General features: G+C 45.8%; 1 long non-coding RNA gene across 1 annotated transcript; it reads right to left on the reverse strand.

Annotated features, from left to right (window-relative positions):
- Positions 1 to 1,371: 1,371 nt before the first annotated feature.
- Positions 1,372 to 5,595, reverse strand: LOC119088020. The gene is made up of 2 exons (XR_005091576.1): positions 4,373 to 5,595; positions 1,372 to 3,844 (listed from the first exon to the last, which is right to left on the reverse strand). It is a non-coding gene; the product is annotated as an uncharacterized LOC119088020 (long non-coding RNA).
- Positions 5,596 to 8,197: the final 2,602 nt, after the last annotated feature.

Genomic DNA, 8,197 nt, shown 5'->3' on the forward strand with positions numbered 1-8,197 from the left:
TCCATGGAATGTGGTAGGATTTATGCCTTACGTTTCAATAGTTATCAATCTGTTTCTAATGTGTTCATGGAAAAATGTGAGAGCCATCTTGCCATCAAGCTATTTTTGAAATCTTGTGGAAAACTGCCAGGTTTTTTTTGCAAGCTAGCTAAGAAACACTCTTGCATGTAAGAGGGAATTGTCAGGGTATGTCTCTGGATGTCTCTTCATTCTACCATTATTCTAGAGTAATGGTAATTCTACTGTTATTCTAGAGTCAAAATAAGTACATAAACAAGTAAATAAACAGGGAGGCAAAGAGAAAAACCAAAATGTCCCTATTGTAAAATGTGCAGTTTAAAGAATGAAGTCAGAGTGGTTTTTTTCTTGCTTTGCAAGCCAGGCTGGCCTGGAACTCAGTTCATGATCCTCCTGCATCAGCCTCCTGAGTGCTGGGGTGAGAGGCTTACACCATGGTTCATGGCTTTGTATGAATTTCAGAAGAACACATTTGTTCCTGCGCCTGGTCCATTCGCCCACATGTTGAGTGACTTGTGGTTGGGAACCTGTGTTCCTTCAGTTCTCTTTATTTGTCCTATGAGTATCTTTATACAATGTGTTCATTTTATCATTGGTGCTCCAGGTGGGTGTATGTGCTTTCAGAAAAACACTGTTAGATCATAACGGTATTTCCACCTGGACTTTCTTCCGACAAACCTCAGTTCCCATGTAGCTTAAGTCTGAGCTAAAGTAAACATCAGTGCCTGCTGACCTCAGAAACTTCAGTTTCTTTCCCATGCCAGGGAACAACAAATGTTCCCTAAGGAAGGATCCAATCATTTGGTTTGCACCATTATTTTGAATATGACCACTGCCTGGCCACTTTTGTCTCTGGCTGGTAGCATTGTCTGGGCTTTGAGGAAACACACGTTCAAGAAAGAAGGATGCAGAGACACTCCAGTTTCTGGAAAATGGCCTTAAAGCAGAGCCCTCCCTAAAAGGTGCTTTCCGACCTGGGAGTTGGTGCCTGTGGGCTTCTTGTTCAAGTAACTTCTCCCCTGGTCTCTGTGACTTTTTGGTTCTCATTGCTGAAGCCATGAACTTCAGGGTCACCCTCCACACCCCTGGGGCCTCCCATCCTTCCTCCCATCAATTCTCTCTGTTTTTTTCCTGAAGTCTCTATAACTTCAAGGTCTCTGTCATGCTGCCTCTGCTGCATGCCTTGAAAAGAAAAGTGTCAATCAATTTTGTTTTTTTTTATTTGTTTTTGTCTTTTTTCTGGCCCGGTGGCTCCACCCTGTGGAATATTCTTCAGCCATAAAGAAGAATAAAATTACATTATTTTTCAAGAAAATGGATGCAAGTGGAGACCAAAAAGTGGTACAAACTAAATTATGCTCAGAAAGACAGACTTTATAGCACTAGACACAATCGTGAACGCATATATTACATGAAGTAGAAGCAAAGCTGGCTGGGTCAGGAAGGGGGGCAGCGGTAGAAAGGAGTGGAGAAGTGGAGGAAGACAGTGGTACACAGGGACATGGCCAAGGTACAGAACATACTTTTATGGTGACATCCCCGTGAAAGCCAGCACTGTGTACCGTGGATACACACCAGGACCCTTTACACAGCATCCGTTATCCTTGGCGTTAGATGGGGCTTCTTTGTATCTTCCGTCTCTTCCCCATCAGTTAGTTGTTTAGCCACTCTGGATGAGGCTCAGTTTCCCCAAATGTACAAAACTTTCCTGCTAGCACAGGGACTCTTTCCCCTGGCTCTTGAAGGGGTCCTGGGAACACACCTACCCTGAGTCTCATCGTTCTAAGAACACACATTCCACACCTACTTTAGAGTGCAAGGTGCATAAGGCCGGACCTGCACATGTGTTATGAAAGGAATCTGGTTTGCACCTGGATGCCTGGGCCTTTTAGAACTTTGGAGGTTTCACACAGTGGGTGCACCTGGTCTGTTCCAGCTTCACGGAGCCTGTGAAGGCATTAGGAACAGGGTTAGGTAAAGGCAGACACACTCTGACTTGGATTTGGAAAATCGTACAAGTTCCCATGAGACTTCAGGGTAGGAGCCAGGCCACCCCTCTGCACGGCTTGCTAAGTGGCACACCTAATTCACTTGCAAATGACACCCGGGACTGGTTTGAGGTCATTCCCCTGGGTAATAGGTGTGAAATTGGTGTCTATCACCAGCGGCTTTTCATTATGTGAGTTCCCACCTTCCTCCTGACCTGGGCAGGGCCCCCTTTCTACCCGCCAGTTGAAATGTTGTTTCATCCTTCCCTTAAACCTGTGGCTCCTGGTGCCAAGGAAGCCAACACTCCTTAGGGATGCTTATCCAAGCCAGCAGGTGACCTTTCTCTCATTACAATAAAAGGAAAGGCTTGCTCAGGGGGAGCCTGGAATTGGCCAGGCCACCCCCAGGAGCTGAATTTGAGAAGCTGAACCCCAGGGGTTCTCTGATGCATTTTCTTTCATGCAGAGAGAAAAGGGTCTCTCAGTAATTCTTGGCTGAAGCAAAGTAGTCTTAGTAAGACAGCGAGTTTTAGCAAAGGTGTGTAGGATGGGGGACAGATTCTGGGTTAGGGGAGGGATGCTGCTTCTGTGCATGGGTGCATTGATGTGTCTGTGTGGTGTGTGCATATGTGCACATGAGTGTTTCTCTCTCTCTCTCTCTCTCTGTGTGTGTGTGTGTGCTAGTATTAGTGGTGATGGAATAGACTTAGGGCTTAAATTAGTGTCCAATGAGTTTTCAAATCGGCACTATAATTTGGATAATCTCTCAGTTTCCTACAAGACCTATTAAAACACGAAATAAAACATTTTGTAAAATAATAAAAGCACAAAATGGAAGCGAGAGTCTGGGAGGCCCAATATTCTCCACTTACATTATAAAGAAATCAGAAAGTCTGGGGATGTAGCTTGGTGACAGCCCACTTGTCTAGCCTATGCAAAGCCTACACACACACACACACACACACACACACACACACACACACACACACACCCCTCTCCAGATAACTGCATCCCAAAATCAATAGAATGTATTTTTCAGGTACAAATCTCTATGGCATTTGGTAAATACCATGGCAATAGCTATTTCAGGTGGAGACTATAAATGTGCTAATATGAGAGGGCAGAGGTATGCTGAGGATCAGGGTACTTACACAGTCTGTAACATTATGGCTGAGGACCTTCTGGGCACCATCCTATAATGCATAAGTCAACAGCAAGAGCCTTTGGATGTTATGTGCTGGAGCCTCACCCCTGTTGGATTCCACACAAAGTAGCCTGACTTGCATTTGATCAAGAGGAAGCATCAGATACACCTGAACTACAACACAGTTTACAAAAGTCTTCAGGAGTGTCAAGGTCATGAGCAAAAAGGACCCAGCAACTTCAAGTTCAAGAGGACTGGAGAGATCCAGACAATAGATTCATTGTTTCACCCTGAGCCAGAAAGGACACTTAGTAACATTTGAATGAGGGCTGAGGGTTAGGTAATATAAGAGCCCTAGACGGTTATTTTCTGATTTTGGTCATTGCAGCATGCTTTTGTTGTAACTTAATGTTCGGAGATCCTGTAAAAGGTATATAGGGATTCTTTGTATTGTTACTGACAATTTTTTTTCTAAGTCTGATCTTCAAAAATTACCAGTACAATTATCTGTCTTCTAACTATCTGGCTTGAACATCATTTGGTGGCCAGTCTGCTCTGCCTCCCGACAGTTTGCCAGTCAGGACTGCCATCTCTAATTAACACGCAAGGAAACGAGGAAATGGAGTTTCCAGAGCTTCAACTGCTTTTCCAAATCCCAAAGCCAAGGCCCTCGGGTGCTCCAGCTGCTTCCTTCCTGCAGTAGAGAAAGGCATCTGAGTACAGTCTAGACTTTGCTCAGCATTCTTCATGATATGCTATCAGAGGCTCCAAAGGAGCAACCAAATGCCGAGACTCAAGGATACAATGAACTTGACTTTTCATGGTCACTTCTAAGTGAGGTTAATTTGATCATGTGACACCCCTCTCCACCCACCCCATCTCGGAAGCTTAACCTTGGATCAGGTCTGGACGCCTCACGGTGACTTCTCCAGACCTTCCCTGTCTGAGTTACCCCCGCAGCTGTGGAGCCGTTCTGAAGTGTTTCCGTTTGTCATAGCCATTTAAACTCCATCTCCCAGAAGGACGCTATGAGGCCTGTGTTTGCGTGCGCTAGACAGCTGAGTGCTGCCTCTGGGCAAGTATGTGGCTTGAACAGCTCAGGTCTTGGGAAAGTCACTCTCCCAGAATCGGTTGTTATTCCACCGCCGCATCCTTCCAACCGCTCCGCTTCCCGGAGTTGGGATCTGTGTAGTGGCTGGATGGGTGGTGCCCCTAGACACACCTTCCCACCAGCCCAGAGGAAGTCCACAGTCTTTTCTCACTTTGCTTCCTGGAACGGACATGTAGCTGCTGGGAAAATACTTGACAGTTAAAGCCGTAGCTGGGAGGGTTCGACAGTTGGAACGGCACAAACATCCTCGATCTGCAGGGCGAGGTTAGTTTCTGTTTGGGCTTGTGCTTTTGAAAGGAGGAAATAGTTTTCATAAGCATCAGATTAGATGCAGGAAGTGTCCACCGGACAATGAGAAGCTGAGGAGACGAGCAAAAGGATTTTGTCGTTGGTTCCTACCGCCATCTTCTGGCAGAGTTTGAGAACTACAGGGCATCGCGGGTAAACTGAGAAAGCTTGCTCCGCTCTTTCCGCAAGTTCTTAGGGGCGTGAAAGGGAAATGGCAAGAACCATTTTCCAGTTAGGGTATTTACCGGCATCTCTCACTGTCCTTCAGTGATAAACGTGAGAATGGAGACCGAAATGACAGCGGGCTTACCTGACGCGTTAGAGGGAAGAATTCACCAGGGCGGCTTACTACACCTCTGCATTAGCTGCTTTCAGGACAAAATACCCGGCAAACCGATTTAGGGATGGAAGGCTTTATCTTCATTCATCTGGAGGGAAGAGAGCTGCACGGTAGGAAAGGCCTGGCGACAGATCAAGATTGTTGGCTTGACAGATCAAGATCGGCTTTTGCTGGAGGCAACAGGAGCTGGAGGTACCTGGTGGCCTGTGTCCACAGTCAGGAGGCAGAGAGAGGAATGCTCAGATGGCTCCCCGGGCCCCTTTCTTGTTTGTTTTTCAAGACAGAGTTTCTCTGGGTAACAGTCCTGGCTGTCCTGGAACTCATTTTGTATAGCAGGCTGGCCTCGAACTCACTATTCATTACAGGACTCCAGTTTATGAGTTGGTGCTTCACTCGTTAAGGACGGTGCTCCCCTCTTCAGTTAAACCTCTCTGGAAGCCCTCAACCATCCTCTTGCAGATGTGTTTCCTATGTACTTCCAAATCCAGAAAGAGTCACCATGCTACTCTTCTATGTCAAAAGTAAGCGTTGGGCGCAACCTGAATTTTTAAGACCCCTTAAAAAAGTGTAGGAGAATCTAGAAGTCATGTTGGAAAAATTAGTGCAAAAGCAGGGAATTGACTAAAAGCTACAACATAAAATGGTGTGTCTCTCTGGGTGGTGATGATGCATACCTTTAATTCCAGTACTTGGGATGATGCAGAGGCAAGAGGATCTCTGTGAGTTCAAGGCCAGCCTGGTCTACAGAGGGTGTTCCAGGACAGGCTCCAAAGTTACACAGAGAAACCCTTCCTTGAAAAACCAAATAAACAAACAAATAAATGAATGAATAAGTAAATAAATAATAAAAAATAAAGTAAATGGTGTGTCTCTTTAGGCATACCTGTATCAAGCAATGGAAATAATGTAAGATTTGGGACTGTTAATCCCACAGATGTGAGGAGAAAGTCCACTGACCCAAATCATGGCCAAATTAATTAAATAAAGCAAGCTTTATTTGTGTGCATGGGCTGTCTCCCCAAAAGGTGGGGTTCAAGAGATAAGCACTGGACATGAAGAAGGTAAGGTTTTTATAGCTCAGGGGTAGGGTGTTTCCAAATGGGTGATTTGGGAGGCAAATAAGCAGGAGTCACAGAAGCAGAACGTAAGTGTAACAAGTTGATCCCAACAACCTCCTGAAACAAAGGCATGGGGGCAAGGTGGTCATAACAATGCAGTCCTGACCATGTCCTCCTAACAACCTCCTGAAACAAAGGCCTGGGGGCAAGGTGGTCATAACAACGTTGTCATAACAAGGTAGTCATAACAACCTTTTGAAACAGGCATGGTGGCCATTTCGTGGAACAGGCAGTACAGAACTATTTGTAGCTAACAGTGCAGGCAAGGCATAGCCTAATCCTTGAGAAACAGATTTAATCGTCAACAGGAATAGCTTTCAGGCTCAAGCTGGAGGCAGGCTGGTTTATCAGGACCACCTTTATCATTTGGTATTAATTCTATACACTGGCCCATACTCACCCTCCAGGAAGGTAAATTCTGTTAAGGCCTATTAGTAGAGCAGACATCTCATACACATGCATGGGCAGACATGAAACAGCCTTTCCAGGTATTTAGGTTTCCTTTGGGGAAGAAATTGTCTTTTATATTTAATGATGAAAGTGCTGCAATGAAGAGAAGAATTTCTGAACCATGTTAGGGATATGGACACAGCTCCTTACTCTGCCTCTTCCTCACTTCCAACAAACCTCAGGTTCCTCTCACGGGGGCCACCATGGACTGACTATGTTCACAGAAGAGAGACATCAATGTCTGACTTGTGTAAGCCAGAGCTAAAGTTTTTATTTCAACACCAGTCTCTCCCAAATGGGGAGGGGGGGGGGAAATCAAGGTTTTATTTGGAGAGTCTGAAGGTAAATCACATCAAATGAAAAGCTGGGAGCCAGTGATGGGGCTTACTGGTAGAGTAGCTTCCTTAGCCTAGCCTAGCCCTGAAAGAAATAAAAAAGAAAAAGAAGAGCTGAATTATCCAGAACAATCACTTAGAGATGGTGTTTGCTATGCATGCACCACCATGAAGGTGCCAGGCCAGCCGACTCTCTCCTCTGCTGACAGAAGGACATCCAGTCCTAGTCACACTTCAGAGGAGGCCTAGGAGAAAAGAGCCCCACCCCCCACCTCAGCCTGGCTGAGAACATTGGCCCTGCAAGTTTAAGAGAGAAGGATGAAGGGGAGAAGGGAAAGAGCTTGATTTTAACTGTCAGTCAAGACTGGAGAAAACCAACTTTCCCTAAATTAATCCTTCTGGCAGTTCTTGGAGCTTGGGAACATAATAAACACAGCCCTTTATGTGGCTTGTCAGTTACCCAGTCCTGTGCTGTTTGCTTGGCCTATGGTTCAGGGAGGGGGATTTTCTGAAAAGATCTGCTTATCCTTTGTGATGACTTTCAAAACATGAATTTACCCATCAAAGCATTTGGGCTGGGCTGGGGGTGCAAACCAGTGGCAGAGTACCCAGCATGCTCCAAAGCCCTGGAAAAGCAAAATGAAGTCAAGATGAACCCCACTTGATATGGCTCATGATGTGTTCAGCCAATATATGTGTTTTCAGTGTGTCAACCTTGAAAGGATAACCGGCGCTGGTTGTTCGGCGGAAGAGTAGCAGGCCATGGCTACCAGAGTTAGAATGGGCTTCGTTAGAAAGAAGAGGGGATAGGACAGGAGGAGCCAGGCCTGGCAGAGAGGAAACAGGAAGAGAGGCGCAGAGAGAGAGTGTGGGGGTGCACGTCCGGCTTTAAGGCTGGGACACAGTCGCCTGTTGATGATGTAATAAGGCACCAGGCAAGACCCCAAGCAGCGCATGTACAGAATCCTAACAAACCTGGAGTTATCAAGCTCTCGAAGTCTATTGATTGCTTAACAATGTCGAGAGGTGAGAAACAGTGTGAGCTAGGAGTCTGGATCTAGTCTTGTCTCTTCTGCAGCTCAGTTTCTTGTGTCATGTTAGGTGAGTTCTTAGTCTATGAGACTGTTTCCTCATCTAGAGTATAGATTTGAGAATAGTCCCTGGGATGGGGGACTGCTATGAAGATCAGGTCTGATGAGCACACAAAGCCTTGAGTGCTCAGTAGAGTAGGGGGCAGGCTGTAAGCGCACAGCAACTCTGTAAGCATGTAGTAATGATTTGCTGTGACTGCTTTTATTTATAGCAATGCTCACCCTCCAGCCATGTGCTGTCAACTACTAGCTTCCTGTGGCCACTGAGGCTGAAATGAAGTTAGACCAAAGTGATACATACTATAAATATAAAA

Source organism: Peromyscus leucopus, chromosome 5 (assembly GCF_004664715.2).
Source record: "Peromyscus leucopus breed LL Stock chromosome 5, UCI_PerLeu_2.1, whole genome shotgun sequence".
NCBI classification, from domain to species: Eukaryota; Metazoa; Chordata; class Mammalia; order Rodentia; family Cricetidae; genus Peromyscus; species Peromyscus leucopus.